General features: G+C 52.7%; 1 protein-coding gene across 5 annotated transcripts in view; it reads right to left on the bottom strand.

Annotated features, from left to right (window-relative positions):
• TSPAN18 (tetraspanin 18) overlaps positions 1 to 13,452 on the bottom strand; it is a 202,231-nt gene extending 188,779 nt beyond the window's left edge. For 4 of the 5 annotated variants that reach the window (XM_070473133.1, XM_070473131.1, XM_070473132.1 and 1 more), the window contains exon 1: positions 13,143 to 13,452. The gene's annotated coding sequence lies outside the window, so the exon portion shown is untranslated. Of the gene's footprint in view, positions 1 to 12,855; positions 12,925 to 13,142 lie in introns of those variants that run through there. The other variant, XM_070473130.1, reaches the window with a different exon arrangement.
• Between the last annotated feature and the right edge of the window lie 4,289 nt (positions 13,453 to 17,741).

Consider the following 17,741-nt stretch of genomic DNA (forward strand, 5'->3'; position numbering starts at 1 on the left):
AGCAGCAAGAAAGAGGTGTGCCCCAGAAAAGCAACTCAGTTCAGCAGTGGGGAATCCAGCAAAGGCATCACGCTGTCCACACAGGGGTACGCCAAGCATCCATCCCGAGATGGCGCGGCTAGTAACTGACATGGGGCCGTGCCTCTCCCCTGCCCCGCGGGCCACTCTGGAGCCTCACTACGTCTTTGGGGACAGTTCTGCTGACTCCTGGAGCCCCTACTCAAGCACCCCCATTCGGTCTCTTGGCTTGAAGGCAGGCTGGAAGCTTCCAGAAGCTGATGCCCCCAGGAGCCACCCTCAACCAGTGAGAGATGGAAGTTGGTGACCACCTGCTGGACCAAGTCTGAGGGGTGCTTCACACAGTTGAACCCGCTGAGGGTTCCCATCGGGACGGGGCCCCGGTTGCCCACAGCAGGAGGCAGCCTGTTAACACATCTTTGATTGGCTCTCCTCCCCTCCCTGCTCACTCGCCTGTCTGAGACAACCTCACCACACATAGACTCTTTGTACCCAAATCCTTGCTCAGGGTATGTTTTTGGAGACCCCATCTAGACCAAGGCAGAAGTGTACATGCTAAGACAGGACAAATGAAAAAATGCACCATGCAAAGTAGAAAGGGCAAAATGCCTACAGGGGCAAAAGCCCCCTCCCTTCAAGTTGCAAATGTTCAATGACGCAAACATGCCCCTGGGTGCCAACTGTTACACTGGTAGTGTATTACTCTACTCTTCAAGGTACTGTACTGAAAGATTAAAAATGTTTTATTTATTTTTGTATTGTTTGTGTGAAAAGTATTATAAACCTGTTACAGTACAGTACTGTATAGCAGATCGTGTTAGTTGGGTACCTAGGCTAAATTTTTGGACTTACAAATTGGACTTACAACCGTGTTCTCGGAATGGAACTTCATACGTGATGGACCTACTGCATAAGGACAAATATACATATATATACATACATACTGGCAGGCTTGGTGGCTCAGACGCTCAAAGTGTCTGCCTGCAATGCTGGAGACCCAGGTTCGATCCCTGGGTTGGGAAGATCCCCTGGAGAAGGAAATGGCACCCCGCTCCAGTACTCTTGCCTGGAAAATGCCATGGATGGAGGAGCCTGGTGGGCTACAGTCCGCGGGGCCACAGAGTTGGACATGACTGAGCGACTTCATTTCACTATACTGTATATAAGACATATATACATATAGTTGGGTACCTAGGCTAACTGTTAGACTTACAAACTGGACTTAACGAACGTGTTCTTGGAAATAGAACTCCTTCATTCGTGAGGGACCTACTTATATAAGAATAACAGGCGCCATATACACAGCTGTGCTCATTTACTGGGCAAACAGTTCAGCAGGGTTGGGGGTTGCTCACAATGGGTCTGGGTAAGGAGATGGGCTTAAGACTCAGTTTCCATTGAATCTGCTTTTGTTCTATTTCTATACTCTTACTATATTTATTCTGATTATTTTTTTCTTTGGTCTTTTACCAATAAAAAGTGATTCATTCCAAAGAGCTTCTAGAAAGTAAAGAAAAGAAAAGAAAAAGAACTATAGAGAGGGAGAAAATTCAGAATAAGTGAGCCCCCTGACCCTGACTTCCTAGGACCCTCCCACTTCCTCCTCACCTCTCCGGGCCCGTGGCCTCCCTCTAGTCCACCTGCAGCACCACGGGTCCCAGTTCCCTTAGAGGTTTGGCAGCTGCTGTCAAACAAAGGAATTAAGGGCTGGAGGCGAGCTCAGGACCAGGTGACAGACCTCTAAGACCCCTGGATCCTGATTTCCTCCCACTCTGGCTGATAAGATACGAACTGGCTCCAACAGAGAAGACCTTGGTGTCCCACAGAGGAGCAAAGCCAGGTAACAGACCGTGTAATGCTGGGTCTTTAAAGAGATGATCAAATTAAAATGAGGCTTTTAGGGTGGGTCATAATCCAATCTGACTAATGCCCTTATAAAAAGAGATTTGGACCCTCGGGGGACACCAGATTGAACCCCCAGAGGACACCAGACTGGACTCCCCAGGGGACACCAGAGGTACACGTACACAGAGGACCCAGTGAGCAGACAGCCTGCTGCAAGCCTAGGAGACAGCCCTCAGAAGAAACTGAATCTGCCAACACCTTGATCATGAACTTCTACTCTTCTACCCCAAACTGTGAAAAATAAATCTGATAAGAATTAACTTACTTAGTGCTTGCAACAACCCAATAAATCAGGTATTATTTTTAGTACCATTTTATGGACAAGAAAGTGGTGAACAAAGAGGTTGAGTAACTTGCCCAACGCTGCAGAGCTGGTGGGTGATGGAGTTGGGGCTGTAAACCATCCCTTTGGATGAGACAGGGCTCGTAAGTGCCTGGCACCCTGAAAGGGATCAATACGTGGTAGCTGCGCCCTTCACCCAAAACAACCTCAAAAAGACTGGTCTGCAAAGGGTAAAAATGGAGGAAGGCATTTTGTGAGCACCTTTCAGGTGCCTGGGACCCAGGGACAAGCCAAGGCTGACAGAGGTTACACTAGAATAGGGAGGTGGAAGTTAAATAATCACACAGACAAGTCAACAACCACCCAATTTTAACAAACTCCTGTTAAGAAGAGGATAATGGAGCCATCTGGGCTTCCCTGGTAGCTCAGCTGGTAAAGAACCCGCCTGCAATGCAGGAGGCCCTGGTTCGATTCCTGGGACAGGAATATCACCTGGAGAAGGGACAGGCTACCCACTCCGGTATTCATGGGCTTCCCTTGGTGGCTCAGACGGTAAAGAATCCGCCCGCAATGCGGGAGACCTGGGTTCTATCCCTGGGTTGGGAAGATTCCCTGGAGGAAGCATGGCAACCCACTGCAGTACACTTGCCTGGAGAATGCCCAGGGACAGAGGAGCCTGCTGGGCTGTAGTTCGTGGGGTTGTAAAGAGCTGGACACGACTAGAGACTAAGCACACAGCACAACGGGGCCATCAGAGCCAACGGGTGAGAAATTTGCCCCACTTGGAAGTCAAGGAGGGCTTCTTGGAGGAAGTGATTGGATCCAAAGGATAAAGGGGAGATGGGTAGCTAAAAAAGGAGCGAAGGATTGTAGTGACTGGGGAAGAACATTCAGAGTGGCCCTGTGCAGGTAGGGGCAAGAGAAGGAAGCCAGGTGGCGGTAGGCTTGGGTGGCAGAGGGGGCAGAAGTCACCGGAAAGTCTTAGAAACACAAGTGAGGCGCTCGCTTCCGCAGCACATACACTAAAATAAACGCAAGTGAGAACATGGAAGGGTTTCCAAAAGAGTACAACATGGCTAGCATGATCACATTACACAACAGATGTTTCCTCTAACAAAGCATGCAGGTTGAACGTCAGTAAATTGAATTTTATTTTTAAGGCAGTAGGGAGGAACGGGAATCTGAGAGTTACTGTCTGTAAATGGGATGAGGAGCCTCTGATCCAGCTGGCATTTCATAGATACGGCCACTTCGAGTGAGGTACACCCGCTAGGTAACAATACCAGAGGAGGACAGGCCTTCCATATGGCAGCAGGCGGGTGAGTGTCTCTGCTGGTCGTGGCCGTCTGTTTCCCCCACGAGTCTCGGGGCACCGGAAGCTTCTGAACACAGCTCTCCCCAGTGGGCCACCACACAGCCTGTTTCCTGGTACCCACAGCCTTCCAGGCTCCCCTCCCCCAGCTCCTCCTCATCCCTCAAGCTTTAACGTGTACTTACTTCCATGCGGAGGCCTTTGCTGCCCCAGCCCCCAGATGTAACTGCCTTTCATGAGTTTGTCCTGGCACCCCTGGCTCCCCACGGGTTTGTCCCCATATATCCCCAGTGCCCCCACCTAAGGGGGTTACCGGTAGAGGCCTCGGTGCACAGCAAAGGAGGATGAGATCCCCAAAAGCTCTAAGAATTCATTCATTCATTCTTTCAGCATGTATGAACACCTATGAGCATCCATCTATTTTGTCCTGGGCACTGAGTTACACATGCTGTGGGCTCCATGGAGAATGAGACAGACAAGTCTCCACCCTCATCCCACTGAGGAAAACACATCATAAATAAAATAATTAGAACAATTCCAACATTCATTGAACACTTTTGAGGTGCCACGTTCCATCCTAAAAGATACATTTATGCAATTTAATCTTATTTTATCTTTATAAAGCCTTATGATGGTGATCATTTCACAAAACATACAAAAATTTGGTAATCATGTTATACATCTGAAACTAATATAATGTCTTATGTCAATTAGACCTCAGTTAAAAAAAAATAACCTTATGGTGGTACAGAGAACTTAAGTATTTGGTTAAAGTCCCAGTGGCTGAACTGGGACTTGAACCAGGGCCCTTATGCTCAGAACGCTAACCCTGCATGGCATGTTGCCTCTTCTGCTTTCAATGCACGGGATGCAGCTGTGTATCTGAACCTCGGCCTCCACAGCTGAGCCTCCAAACCCTCCAGGGTCCCTGTGGGATGGGCTTGGGGGCTGGAAGCTCAGCTAGTCCGTCCTAGGCCCCCTTCTTGTGCAGAGAAGTCGGGACACCGCCCCCCCGGGGAGAGGAACCCAACTTGCCAACATCATTGTGATCTCTGGTGCTGAAGGCGAACCTAGGATAAACAGTGATGATAATTCATCAGGACCAGACATTCTCAGCCTGAGAGGAGATGGAGGCAACAGGTACCCCCAACAAAGACAAGGTTAAAAAAAAAAGTAAATGATGCCTTTCCTGCAGTCCTTTCATTTTTTTTTTTTTTTATTTTTTTTTCCTGCAGTCCTTTCAAATCATTCTTTCTAGAAAACATCCTATCTGCAATTAGTCACGATTCACATGCATCAATGTTTCTTAAGCCCGTATTGAACACCCAACACCCTTCCAAGCCTGTTGTGTGCTGTGTGCTAAGTCGCTTCAGTCGTGTCCGACTCTTTGCAACCCCATGGTCTGTAGCCCACCAGGCTCCTCTGTCCACGGGATTCTCCAAGCAAGAATACTGGAATGGGTTGCCATTTCCTCCTCGAGGGGATCTTGCTGACCCAAAGGATTGAAACCATGTCTCTTACATCTCCCGCATTGGCAGGCGGGGTCTTTACCACTAGTGCCACCTGGGAAGCCCCTCCAAGACTGTTGGGAGGGAACAAACATGGAAAACAGCATCTGACAAATGTCAGTGGTGGACAGAGTATGTCTGATGCAGACACTGCCTCTTCTGATGCTTATAACTAGGCCACGAGTGGGTGTGAATCCTCACTTTATTGATGATAAGACTGAAATGTACAGAAATTCAGTTCAGTTCAGTTCATTTCAGTTGCTCAGTCGTGTCCAACTCTTTGCAACCCCATAAATCACAGCACGCCAGGCCTCCCTGTACATCACCAACTCCCGGAGTTTACTCAAACCCATGTCCACCGAGTTCGTGATGCCATCCAACCATCTTATCCTCTGTCGTCCCCTTCTCCTTTCGCCCCCAATCCCCATTACTAATTGTATAGTTGAGTGACCTTGAGTGATAACATACCCACCTGTTATGGATTGATTGTATGCCCCCCAAAGCTGTGTTGACATCCTTATTGCTGGTCCATGACCTTATTTGAAAACAGGGTCTTTGCCAATGCCATCAAGTTCAGATGAGGTCACTAGGCTCTAATCCAATGTGACTGGAGTCCTCATAAGAAGAGGAAGGACAGACACAGGGAGAACAGCTTGTGATGACAGAAGAGGAGACTGGAGTGATGTGTCTACAAGCCAAGGAACACCAAGAACTGCCAACAGCCACCAGGAGCAAGGAAGGACCCTCCCCTAGAGCCCTGCTGACACCCTGACATTGGACTTTCAGCCCCCAGAACTGTGAGAGGATGATGTCTGTGGTTGGAAGCTCCCAGTTTAGGGTATTTATCACTGCAGCCCCGGGAAACCAATACAGCCTCATCGGGCTCTTGAGCTGGTCCTAAGCTCTGCCACAGTGTTTAGTGGGAAGGGGCTGCAGCAGCTGACGTCTGGGGGCAGGAGTGAATGAGGTGTGTTTTAGGGACCTCACAGTGCCTGACCCATAGCCTAACTGGCTTGCCCCTCACCCCTGCTTCTCAGAGAAGCCGTGGGCATCTTGGTGGCAGCCGCAGTGGGAGGCCAGTCTCTCTGTGCCCCCAGGAACAATCGTCCCCTCTACTCAGGGGGACACAGGCCACCTCTGAATGCTGTCTTGAGGAGCCAAACCTTCCCAGACCCTTCCACCCCAGTGTCCAGTCTATCAGCTATTCCTGGGAGGTCTTTTGCAAGGGCGGGGACAGTAAATCCCCATTATCCTAGGGGTGTTTATATTTTGGCTGGAGGAGCCCCTCATTCCCCAGGGGCTAAAAACGCGGGCAAAATGAGTACCCTGGGCTCACCCTGGGGAGGGAGCCCTGTATGTCAGGCACCAGATGGTGGTGGGCTGCCTCGCCCCCAGGAGGCTGAGGCGCTCTTGGCCAGCGAGAACACGGCAATCTGTCCCAGCCAGAGAGGCGGCCTCTCTCAGCGGCACCCCCAGGCCCCGCGCCCACAGTGGTAATTAGACATGAAAAGATGGGCCTAAATCCAAGGGCCGGGGCTCCAAATTCTTCTCCCATTTCACATGGAAGCCGTATTAGTTCAACACGAGAGCCTAGCCCGAGGCCACCCAGAATGGGAGCCCAGAGCCTCTCCATCCAAGAGACGGGAGTGAAGGATGGGTGTGTTGGGGGCAGGGGGGAGGACGCTGGGGAGGCGGGGAGCACTTGGAGCCTCGCCTCAGATGCTGGCCCCTGGCCAGAGGCATCACTCCCTTCTAACTCAAGTGGGCGAGGAGGAATGCGCAAACATCCTGACACCTACTAAGTGCCAGGCGCTTAGTTAGCTCTATAGCTTTCTACATCCTTTCCATTTTACAGAGGAGAAAACTGAGGCTCAGAAAGATGCACTCATGCTAAGCAGAGGAGTCAGGATTCCAATCGAAGTTTGACCATCTTACTGTTCTCAGAAAAACAGGGCTGGGAAGCCTCATTAGACTCCCTGTCTTTACTTGCTCAGTCCCACAAGGAGTGAAAGGGGAAGCAGGAGGCTGCAGAGATGGGACAGGAAACCCAGGTAACTTTCTGTGTCATTTGGGGGGTACCCCAAAGCTTGAATGCACAGCAGTTCCCAAAGCAGTGTATGTAGGGCCCAAATGCCTATGGCTTTCACTCTGAGTATTTACAGCCAAGCCTTCTCATGCCCTAGGGCTACTGCCTCAGCTTCCAGATAGTTCCTGCAGCCTCCTCCAGCCTCCTCTCCCCCTGCCCCTTGCACACACAGAAGATGAACACAGAGCTCTTCCCCATTAGGGCACGGGAAGAGGAGACAGAAGAAGAAGTAGGCTCTGGAGGGTCTTGGGAGAAGTCTTCAGAGCAGCAAATTTCAGTAGGGCAAAGGAGGCCATGGGAGCTCTGGGGTGGAGGTCAAGGGCCTGGTTCTGCACCCTTGCTGTGTGTTCACGGGCCAGTCCCTTGGCCTCTCTGAGCCTTGCCTCTCTCCCGTGTATTACGGGCACTACATCATCTGCCCAGAAGTCATTTCCAGGTATACGGTCTGTAATCTCCTAAGAGCAATGCACATCAAGGATCATTAAGGAAAGGAACCATCTGTGTAGTTTAAGGACTAACTATGTGCCAGGTCTACGCTAGAAGCTTCAAATGCATCATCTCAGTGAATCCTCAAAGCACTCTATCCAGGAAATAGAAATGCAAGGAGTTAGTGCCCGGTAAATAGCAGCCTCCCTTGCAGCTGGTTTGGGGCCAGGTGACAGTTCTGACCGATGCACCAGAGCTGAAGTGACGTGTGTCACCTCCCGTTGAGGCAGTGGAGTCTTCCCGGGCCTTTTCCCTCTCCATCGCTCTCCTCTCCTTCTGCAGTAACCATGGATGCCACATCACCCAGGATGTGCAGCTATAACGACGGTGGAGCCACCATCCGCCGGGATCCCTAAGTGACCGTGTGGAGCAGAGATCCACACTAGACGAGTAGCGTGAGTGAGAACTGAACCTACACGGTTGAGCCACTGAGAGTCTGGGGTCACCTCCTACGGTTGCTGGTGTTATTTCACTTGACACTAGAAACCAAGGCCAGAGCCAATAAACGGCAGGCACAAGAAGCAAGTTCACATTTGTGACTCCAACACGCATCCTCTGTCAACTACAACTTTCTGTGGCTGAATGAGATCATCCCCTTCCTACAAGCAATCTTGTCCCCAAAATCTCCTACCTCTCAGCATCTCCAGGACGGCTGAGTAATCAACATGGGATGAAAAAAGAGCATCTCATAAAGCACTCCGAGCCTGGAAGATGAGCAAAAGCAGAGAGAAGGAGGCCTGATCACATCTCAGGGAAATCTTTCCTGGGCTTTGGGGCTCCACAGGCGGTTTTGATGGGAGAGAAACATCACAGAATGGTTTCAAGCACAAAAGGGTGAAACAGATCGACCTAGGATCTAGTTCCAGTCCCCCCCACTTACTGGCTTGCTTTTTCTGAGCCCTACATTCTAATCTGTGAGATGGGGGCGATATCTGAACCAGCTTTCAGGGTTGGAGGTGAGATGAAGCATTGTTTAGGTCCTGGCCGACGGTAAGCACTCCCCAAACATCTGCCATCGTGAAGATTATTGCTGGAATGGCTCAGAGAACAGCCTCTGCTGGAGAGAGATGAGGCTGCGGTGCCGCTAGAGGCTGCCCCGCCAGGATGGCTGACATAGCCCAGACCACGGGTCTGGCCCGGCCCACGTCCCTGCAACAGACCGAGGGGCAGAACACTGAGAGGGAAGCAGGGCCAGCCAGACATAGTGCAATGCAGCCGAGGAGCCAGATTATTTATTTTAAAGTCGAAAGTGTCTTCTAGGAGGATAGCCTTTTATTTGGGTGAATCTGGGAGTTGTTTATCAGCTTAAACTCATTATCTGCACATATGGTCTTCGTACTATGGTTAAGGGTGGGAGACAAAGGATGGGCATCTACTAGCTGATGAAATATCATCCCTCAAGTGCCAGAAAGCAGGATATTTTCAGTGACGTCACATTGGGCTTCCTGCCACAAGGATGGGGCTATCATGAGAACACGCACAAGGTTTTAACTCAGGAGTCCCTCCAGTGAGGCAGGGAAAGGAAGAAAAAAAGAAAACAAGCAACAAAAATATTCACCCTAGTCTTCCATCTCAAAAGACACAAAAGACACACAAGACACACACATACACACACACACACACACACACACACACACACACACACATATACCATGCCCCAAAATATCAGAGCTGGAAAGGATCAACGTTGATCCCCCCCATTTCACAATAACAGCAACTGTAGAAGTAATAATAATGACAGTGATGATACTGAATGTCTGCTGAGCATTTACTACCTGCCTGGCACAGTGCTAAGTGTTTCACATGTTTTATCTTGTTGATGTTTTGCAACAATCTGAGGGAGTGTTATTAGTCCCATTTTACAGATCAGGAAACTGAGGCACCAGAGGTTGAATGGCCTAAGGTCACATGGCTAATAAGTAGAAGAAAGCTGACATTCAAACCCAGGCAGCCTAACTGCCTCACCATGTTGTGTCTAGAGAGATGGGGGAACTGAGGCTCAGAGAGGGGTGGTGACTCACTCGAGGTCCCACAGCTCCAGCTGTAATAGAACTGGGGCTAGAACACAGGTCTCCTTACTCCTGATCCAGCTGGTCCAGTGACCTTTCCACTGCGTCCTGTTGCCAGTCAGTAAGTACACACACGCATACGACTAGTGCACATGGTTTTGCTCATCTCCAAGTGGTTTAATTACTAATTAAACCAGTAGTCTTGCGTACCAACAAGGGGCAAGGGCTGGACCTTAAGATAACAAGTGCCGAGATGAAAGATCTGCTTTGCCAGCTGCAAACACTGGGGCTCATCTCTCTCTCTCCCTCTCTTCTTAATCAGCGTTTCATTATCTGCACACTCTATCCCCTAACCACCCAGGGCAGAGCGCTGATGCGGGTCCAAGGTGGCAGCCCGTGCAGCAGGAGGAGCCCAGGCTGGCGGGTTACTTAACAGCATCAGATTGCGAAAATACCCATCAACCCATCATCTGCTCTGGGGGACCAAAGTGCTGGCTTCCAAAGGGCCCCCTCCCTTTGCTGTGTCCCAGCTGAGCATGAACAAATGTTCCTGGTTTTTCTTCTCAATGGCTGATGAAATAGACTGGAAAAGAAGCCCTCTGGAAAGAGGGGGTCCCTAAGAGGGGCCACCATTTGCTCTTCCCGGGAAAGAGCAGACAGTGAAAGCTGGACAGACATCCAGAGAAAGGCAGCGGACAAGCCTGCAGGCAGAAGTGAGGAGCCCAGGAGGAACTGGTCACAACATCACCCTCTGTGTCCCCAAGCCACAGTCTGATGGCTGACAGGCTCCTGGTTCACGTTGCTGTGCGGGGGCAGAGTGGAGCAAGACATGGCCAGGAGAGGTGCCCCCCGCTGGACGGAAGACAGGGCTGCCTAGCGCCCTGAAATGTCAGACTCTCCTGACTTTACGTTGCAAGGCCTCCTCAGAATCTCCTGGGCCGACACTCTCATCTTACAGGTTTATCCTGTTCTCCATCCCCATTCTGTCTCCCCCAACCCCACCCTGGCCCCAGACCATTAAAAACTCATTCAGTAATTCAGGTAGCTGTTTCCCGGCTGACTAGGCAGTTCTGAAAGGAGGCAGGGGACCAGTTTTTGCTGGATCAACCCAAGGTGTCCTACTACTCCAGATGAACCGATGCCTCTAAAAAGTGGCCTGGAACTTTCATCCATATACTGCTATTTCAGCCTCGGGCTGGGTAAAGATACCCCACAGGTCTGCCATTTGAATGCGTCTGGGGACTGTTGGACCAGGAGACCTGAAATTCTACTGGATCAGAGATCTTAGAGTTTCCCAGGGAGCAGACTGAGCCCACACATGGTACTCAAACATGGACGTCAGATGCCCTCGGAGTCTCAATCCCCTCTTCTTTTCGGGGCAGGTTGGCTGTGAAGGGGATGGGCAGGGAGGATGGGTAGAAGGCAGACCTGCCAGCCCTCTGGGGGCCCCTTGCTCACTCCCAGGTTCCAAGGGCAGGGCTATTCGGGGCAGGCTTCCCTAGGCAGAAAAACGAGTCATAAAAAACAAAACTGAACACAAACAAAACAACTCCTTTTGTTTTCTGGCCCCATGGAATGTCTTGAAGACAAACCCAGAGACAGCAGGCCTCTCCACCCTTTCCTCTGTCTCCTCCCTTCATGTCCTCCGCTGTGCAAAATAAAAACCATGCTGCTCTTTCTTCACGGCAACTTTGTCCTACAGCAATTTGAGAGCATCCAATAAAAAACATTTGCTATACCGAAAGCAAGAACCTCACTCTCTTTCAAGGACCACCCGGTCTCTATCACCTTTTCAGGGGACTCTGGGGACACGAGAGGAAGGAGGCGGGGGTGGGGGGGCTGCCCAATGAGCCACTGTTTGGAGCCAAGATGAAAATTTCCACCAGCCACTACGAGGCCACTGCACATTCTTAGATTTGCTCCATTGTACTCACTCAGAGTGCTGGGAGGAGGGAGAGAATTAGAGAAAGATGTGACCATAGTCCCTATAGTGTCCCTTCAATGCTGAGCAGTCCCACACATGGCAAAGACGGTGCTCTTCACAGAAGCCAGCAGCTTTCTGCTTTCCAAGGCCTTAGCACAGACTCACAGATTCAACACACAGGGGCCCTGAGGTCCCACAGTGGGACACACAGCAGATTTCCACCAATAATTGTGAAATGACCGGATGAATGCGGCCTGTGGACTCCAGACCCCAAGAGGAGGGGCTCTTGTTGACTGAGAAATTCACCACTGGACTGCTAAAGTCTTTAAGGCGCCCCCATCAACCCCACCCTGTGCCCAGAGAAAGGATACACCCCAAGACCCTCAACACCACACACACCAGAAAGGGATCTGGCCAGATCCCTGGAACAAAGGTACAACTTTCACAAAAAGGGTGCATTCAGCGTTTAGGTTTCAGGCTCCATGGAAACCTCAGAAAGTTAATTCTCCCATCCAATCATTTCACACCGATTTGCTGTTAATGTAAAGTTCCCCTCCTTTTTGTTTTTCTGAGGGTGATTTTTTTTTACTCATCCAGACATCCTGCCAGGTCGCCCAAGAAAAACCAGCTTCTGAAAGCCAAGCTTTCCAATGCACAGTTATAACTGGGGGCACCCTAGCTTCACACTCCAACCCTCTCCCCCATCCCGCCTGGGGTGCGGTGCTCCTCAGGGGGGGGGGTCCCCCGGGCGTTGGGGGCTGGCCTGTGGTTGCGGTCTGTAAGTCCTGCATTTCCGTGCGTTTGTCTCTCTGGAGCCAGGACTCGCCTTTCTAGGGGTGAAAGGGCCAGAGAAGGGCGCCCCCTGGCGGGAGCCAACTTCCCTCAATCCGGCCCGGACGCCAAGCCGGCGCGAACCCACCCGTGCCCGCCAACCCTCCAAGCGTTCTCCCGCTGCGACCCTAAACCTGGATGTGCTCGAGTTTCGGATTCACCGAGCACCTACCGGAGTCTCGGCTTCCCCAAACCGCACACACCGCGTTCGGAGTAAAGGGGGACCCCCCCCGAAGAAAAGCGTGGCGCCCCCGCCCCGCTCCCAGAGACCCCGAAGACGCCGGCCCTCAGTGGCCCAGCTGGGGCGGGCAATCCCCACAGCCCTGATCCTCGCTCCTAATCCCTAGTCCCTACCTGCGCCGCCCCCCATCCCCTTACAGAGCGGCGTAGCGCGCACCCCCTCCCCTCCGGACTCAGCCCTCGCCTAGCCCCCCGACCTCGTAACCACACCTGCCCCCCACCCGGCGCCGTTCTGCAGGCGCCCCCCACTCACCCGGCCCGGAGCGCCGGGCCGCGCTGCACCTGTCCCCGGGGGACGCCGCCGGCCCTCGGCGGGTTCGGAGCGCGGATGCGGGCGAGCACGTCTTCCCCGCCCCTTCCCCAGCCTCTAGCCGAAGTAGAACTCGGTTCCCGGGCTTCCCCAGAACCATTCTAGGAGCCCCCCCCCCCCATTCCACCCCAAGCCCTACCACGTCGGGGAGGGCGCACTTGGGTCCCCAAGTCCCGAAGGGGGGCGCGGCGGCGGGGCGCGCGGAGGACGCGGAGGTGCGGGGCCCCTACCTTCCAGCCGCAGCGGCCGGACCCCGCGCCAACTCGCGTCGGCGGCCGCGGGGGAAACTTTCCCCCGGGCGGAGAGGCGCGCTCGCAACTTGCTCGGCGCCCGCTGCCTTCCCGGCGGTGGCGGCGGCGGCGCGTCCGGGGACCGACCGGCGCGAGACGGCGGCTGCGGCCGCGGCGCTGGCTCGGGGCTCGGGGCTCGGGCGGCCTCGCGCGGCTCCGCGGTGGATCGCTCGGCGCTGCGTCCGCCCCGCAGCCTGGAGCCCCGGAGTCGCCGGCGGCTGCTGCAGCCGCCCGCCCGCCCGCCGGCCCCACCTCCCCGCCGCCGCTCCGTCCCTCCCTCGCTCTCGCCCGCGCGCCCGCCCCTCCTCGAACCTCCTCCCCTTCAGTCTCCAGCCGCCGCCGCCGCCGCCGCCGCCGCCACCGCTGCCGTGAAGGCACGTCTCCTCCGGCGGGCCGGCCCCCCTCGTTCCCTCCCGGCCTCGGTCCCTGCCTTCTGGACGGCATCCCGGCCTCGCCCCGGGGGCCCCTGGGGCCTCCCTCTGCTCTTCTCCCCTTCCTTCCCTCTTGCCCGCCTCCCCGCCCTTGGTTCCTCTGAATTCAGGAGATCCGCTGGGGGTGTGGGGACAGGGGTACCCTAGACAGGGGATGTGTTCCAGGGAAACTTCCACGCTGCCCCCTCCACGTCCCTGACCGGACCTCAGGGCTGGGGGTGGGATGATCCCCCGTGGGGACCTCGCTCCTAGGCTTCCCGCTGCCTTGGAAGGACCTGTTGAAAGCCAGGGGGGATTCACTCTCCCTGGGCTGCTTTGAACTCTGTCCTTAAAAGAGACACCTGGAGGGGCTGCTGCAGGAAGTGGGGGATGGGGTGGTCCAGGGGGCTGGGGGGTGCGGACCCCAGACCAGAAGCAAATGACTTGATTTCAAAAGGCCAGACCTGTGTCTCCATCTCAGGGCTTATCTCTTCATCTTTGTACCACTGCCTCAGCCACATCCCCCGCTCCGGCCACTGACACATGACTTCACCGAGATATTCAACCTTTCTGTAAAGTAGCTAAACCTGCCCCCCCCCCCTGCCTGCCCCAGACAAAATGGGCAAGGAAGCCGACCAAAGCAGACAGCCCAAGTGAAAGTGCCCCCTAACCCCCCAGAGGAGAGGGGGCCTGGGTTGCCCAACTCTTTTTCCCTGGGCAACAACTTTTGGAGTCGCAGTTCTGAAGCATCCATACCCAGTGCCTGGCTGCCTGGACATTGAAACACCCTCAAGCTCTGCGGGAGGCCCCTTGGTCAACTGATTCGCACTAAGGGGTGAGTGACTGATAGGAGTTGAACCTACTCCAGTCTTGGATAGGAATGTTGGTGATGTCAGGCCATCGGGCAGTGTTTGCAAGGGGCAGGAAGTCGCTGCCTTTCCTTGCCCACATTCCAGGAAAAGGATACATCCTTCTAAGGACTTCGAAGATGTCTGGTCCTTTCAACTATTTCACTGAGTAAATCGTGGTGAGGCTAATACCTTAGAGGAGTGACTGGGAGGAAAAAAAAAACCTGGATCCACAGTTTTTAAATGGACCCAGAGTGAGCAACGCCTAACCCAAGGGAAGAAAAATCTTTACTAGTGCAGTGTCTGTAAAACGAGGACAAAGAACACTTGAAAGGGCTTCAGGCTCCACATTCACCCCTTCAGCTGCCAAAACAGGGTTGGGGGAGAGGCTGACCCTTTGCACTGAGAAACCCCATAGGCTCTCTGTTTCTGGAATGCTCTTGGAAGAGGCCGGCTGTGTGGGCCTCTTGGATGAGAGGCGCCACATAAATTTAAAGAGGAAGAAAGCGTGAACCTACCATGAGGGTGCTGGGGGCCTGGGAGGTGGGGGCCAGAGGCACCAGGAGGAAGGGATGGAGTTTCTGAGGGTCCCGGGGATTGGCAGAAGGAGGCAGGGCGAAGCAGGAGAAGGGAGAAGTGAGAGGAGGATGGAGCAGGCCATTTGGACATTCGGACACCCAGCTGGAAGGAGAGCTCTGGTTCCAAGTCAGAGTTTCCCAGACCTCAGCCCTTCTCCTGCCTCCATGGATAATCTGGCCATATCTGCACACCAGACAGAACCATTTGCTTAATAGCTTTCTTTAAATCAGCTCTTGGGCTTTTTATTTGTTTGTTTTATCGCTCTCTCCCTTTTTTTTTTAAACTTAAATGTGCTTGTTTTTACAAAGAAATGTTATATCATTACCATAAATGGAAAACGGGCATCACGCTACTATAAATAGGAGGTAACCATAAAAATGAAGACAGTGAAAATAAAATAGTGTTATTAAATTCTAGCAATGTATATTTAACCACAATAAAAAAAAAATTCCAACAAGATACTGATGCCTAGGGAAGGTGTGGAGCCAGAGGCCCCTCTGTCTCTGAAAAAGAAAGCTTAACAAGGAAAAAAAAAGTGTTAAGGACACAGCAGCAATAAACCAAGACTCCAGATCAAAAGGACTGAGAGTTGGAAAGGGACGTCCACCCCTCCTCCCCGGGAGGTCCACTGGGGGTATTAAAGGCCCCCGTAAAGTTTCCTTGAGAATCTCTGATGCCCCATAATCGGGAAACCCAATTCTAAATGTATTAGGCAAAAAGTACTTTTTGGCAAAAGTCAGGAACTGCGAGAGTTTAGTCCTGGACTAGAGAAAGTGATCTGGGTTCCAGAGAGCCGGACTCGCTCCTTCTCACTGGATGGACTCGGGGAAGTCCTGCCTCGTCTGACATCAGTGTTGCCGCCTGCACCACTAGGGGCCAGGGCAGATGGCTTCTGGGATCCCTCCTGAGATTTCATCCTTTGATGAAAGCAAGGAAGGAGCTGAGATTGTGGCCTGTTGGAAGACAGAGAGGGAGATGGCTTCACGGCGGAGAGGGGTTGGGGTGAGGCCAGTAAGGGAGAAAATGTGTGTGGGGTGGGGGCTGTGAAGAAGGGTGAGCAGTCCCCAGGAAGGAGTGCAGGTGGTGTCAAGGCCATGGCAGACCAACTGGAGTCTGTCGTTGTTCCGTTACTAAGTCGTGTCTGACTCTTCATCACCCTGTGGATTGCAGCACACCTGGCTTCCGTGTCCTTCACCATCTCCCAGAGTTCCCTCAAATTCACGTCCGCTGAGTCAGTGATGCCATCCAACCATCTCATCCTCTGTCGTCCCCTTCTCCTCCTGCCCTCAATCTTTCCCAGCATCAGGGTCTTTTCTAATGGGTCAGGTCTTCGCATCAGGTGGCCAAAGTGTAGGAGTTTCAGCTTCAGCATCAGTCCTTCCAAAGAATAGTCAGGGTTGATTTCCTTTAGGATGGACTGGTTGGATCTCCTTGCAGTCCAAGGGACTCTCAGGAGTCTTCTCCAACACCACAGAGCAAAAGCATCAATTCTTCGGCGCTCAGCCTTCTTTATGGTCCATTCTCACATCTGTGCTTGTCATAAACCCAGAAGTGGCCTGGCCCCAAAGGTTCTAGATTCCCCGTTTGTCCACCCTGGCAGCAATCTTGTGGAGAATTCCCTGTACTCCAACCACTCATTTTATAGATGGGAAAAGTTAGGAGGAACCACAGACCAGCTGCCACTGGTGGTCAGAGAACTGGGCATTGAACGAAGCCTCCTGACTTTGAGGTCAGGGCCCTTTCTACTCGCCTGGTGTTTGAGGGTCTAGCACAAATGGTTCTGAAAATACTCACCTCTCCTCCAAAGGGTTCTTAGATGTTATTTTTCTCTGTCATTGTAAACAATGTTGCATTGGCATGAAAGCCCCAAACTCACTGAGCGTGGCCGGTTGGGCAACCCGGGAACTGTGCCGCAGCCACTGGGTGCAGACACCTGGAGTGGGCAGCCACGCTTTGGCATCCTGGAGGCACTCAGGCCGAGCCAGGAGCCCCAAAACACGAGTCCGTGGAGCCGAGCCCCAGTCCTGCCCATCTTGACAATCCCCTTCCCTCTCTAGGCCTCAGTGTTCCCATCTGTAAAATGAGCTGTTTAGGGGGACTCAGTGGGTCTCAGTTCAGGCTGGCAGTTCCTGCTCCTAAAGACCATGGAAGAGGGAAGGACATCTCCTTCCATGCGTTAGCCAGAAGCAAGGTCCCTTTTCTTCTGTTTTGCACGCTGGTGTCTCACATTAAGATTTCAAGGAGAAAGTGTCCTTCACTTGAAAAGAATTTGAAATCACTAGAAGAGATGACCTTTTGCTCCTGACACTTATAAATTTATGGCTGGTTAGACTGTGAGCCTCTCAAGTCCTGGGGCCCTGCCTTGTTCATCTCCGGGCCTTCGGCACCTGGCCGGATCAGTGCTCAGGGCACGTGGGTGCCACTTCCTACCTGTGCCACCATAAGCTGGCCACTTCAGAACTCTCTGAGCCTCAGTGCACTGATGTATTTCTAGATGGGAATTCTAAATACAATTTACAATTGTAAGTTGGGGTGGTTGTGGGAGTCTCCTGGAAAACCCCTGGCATATAATGAATGCTCAGTCAAGGTGCACCTCATGTGTGGATGGCTGGCTGAACCAATGCTTGACGGGTTAGATCCTTTTCCCAGAAGACATCTTGACCTTCCAACCCAGCCTTTCCAAGGCAGTCTGCATTATAAAT

Source organism: Odocoileus virginianus, chromosome 10, assembly GCF_023699985.2.
Source record: "Odocoileus virginianus isolate 20LAN1187 ecotype Illinois chromosome 10, Ovbor_1.2, whole genome shotgun sequence".
Taxonomy (NCBI): domain Eukaryota; kingdom Metazoa; phylum Chordata; class Mammalia; order Artiodactyla; family Cervidae; genus Odocoileus; species Odocoileus virginianus.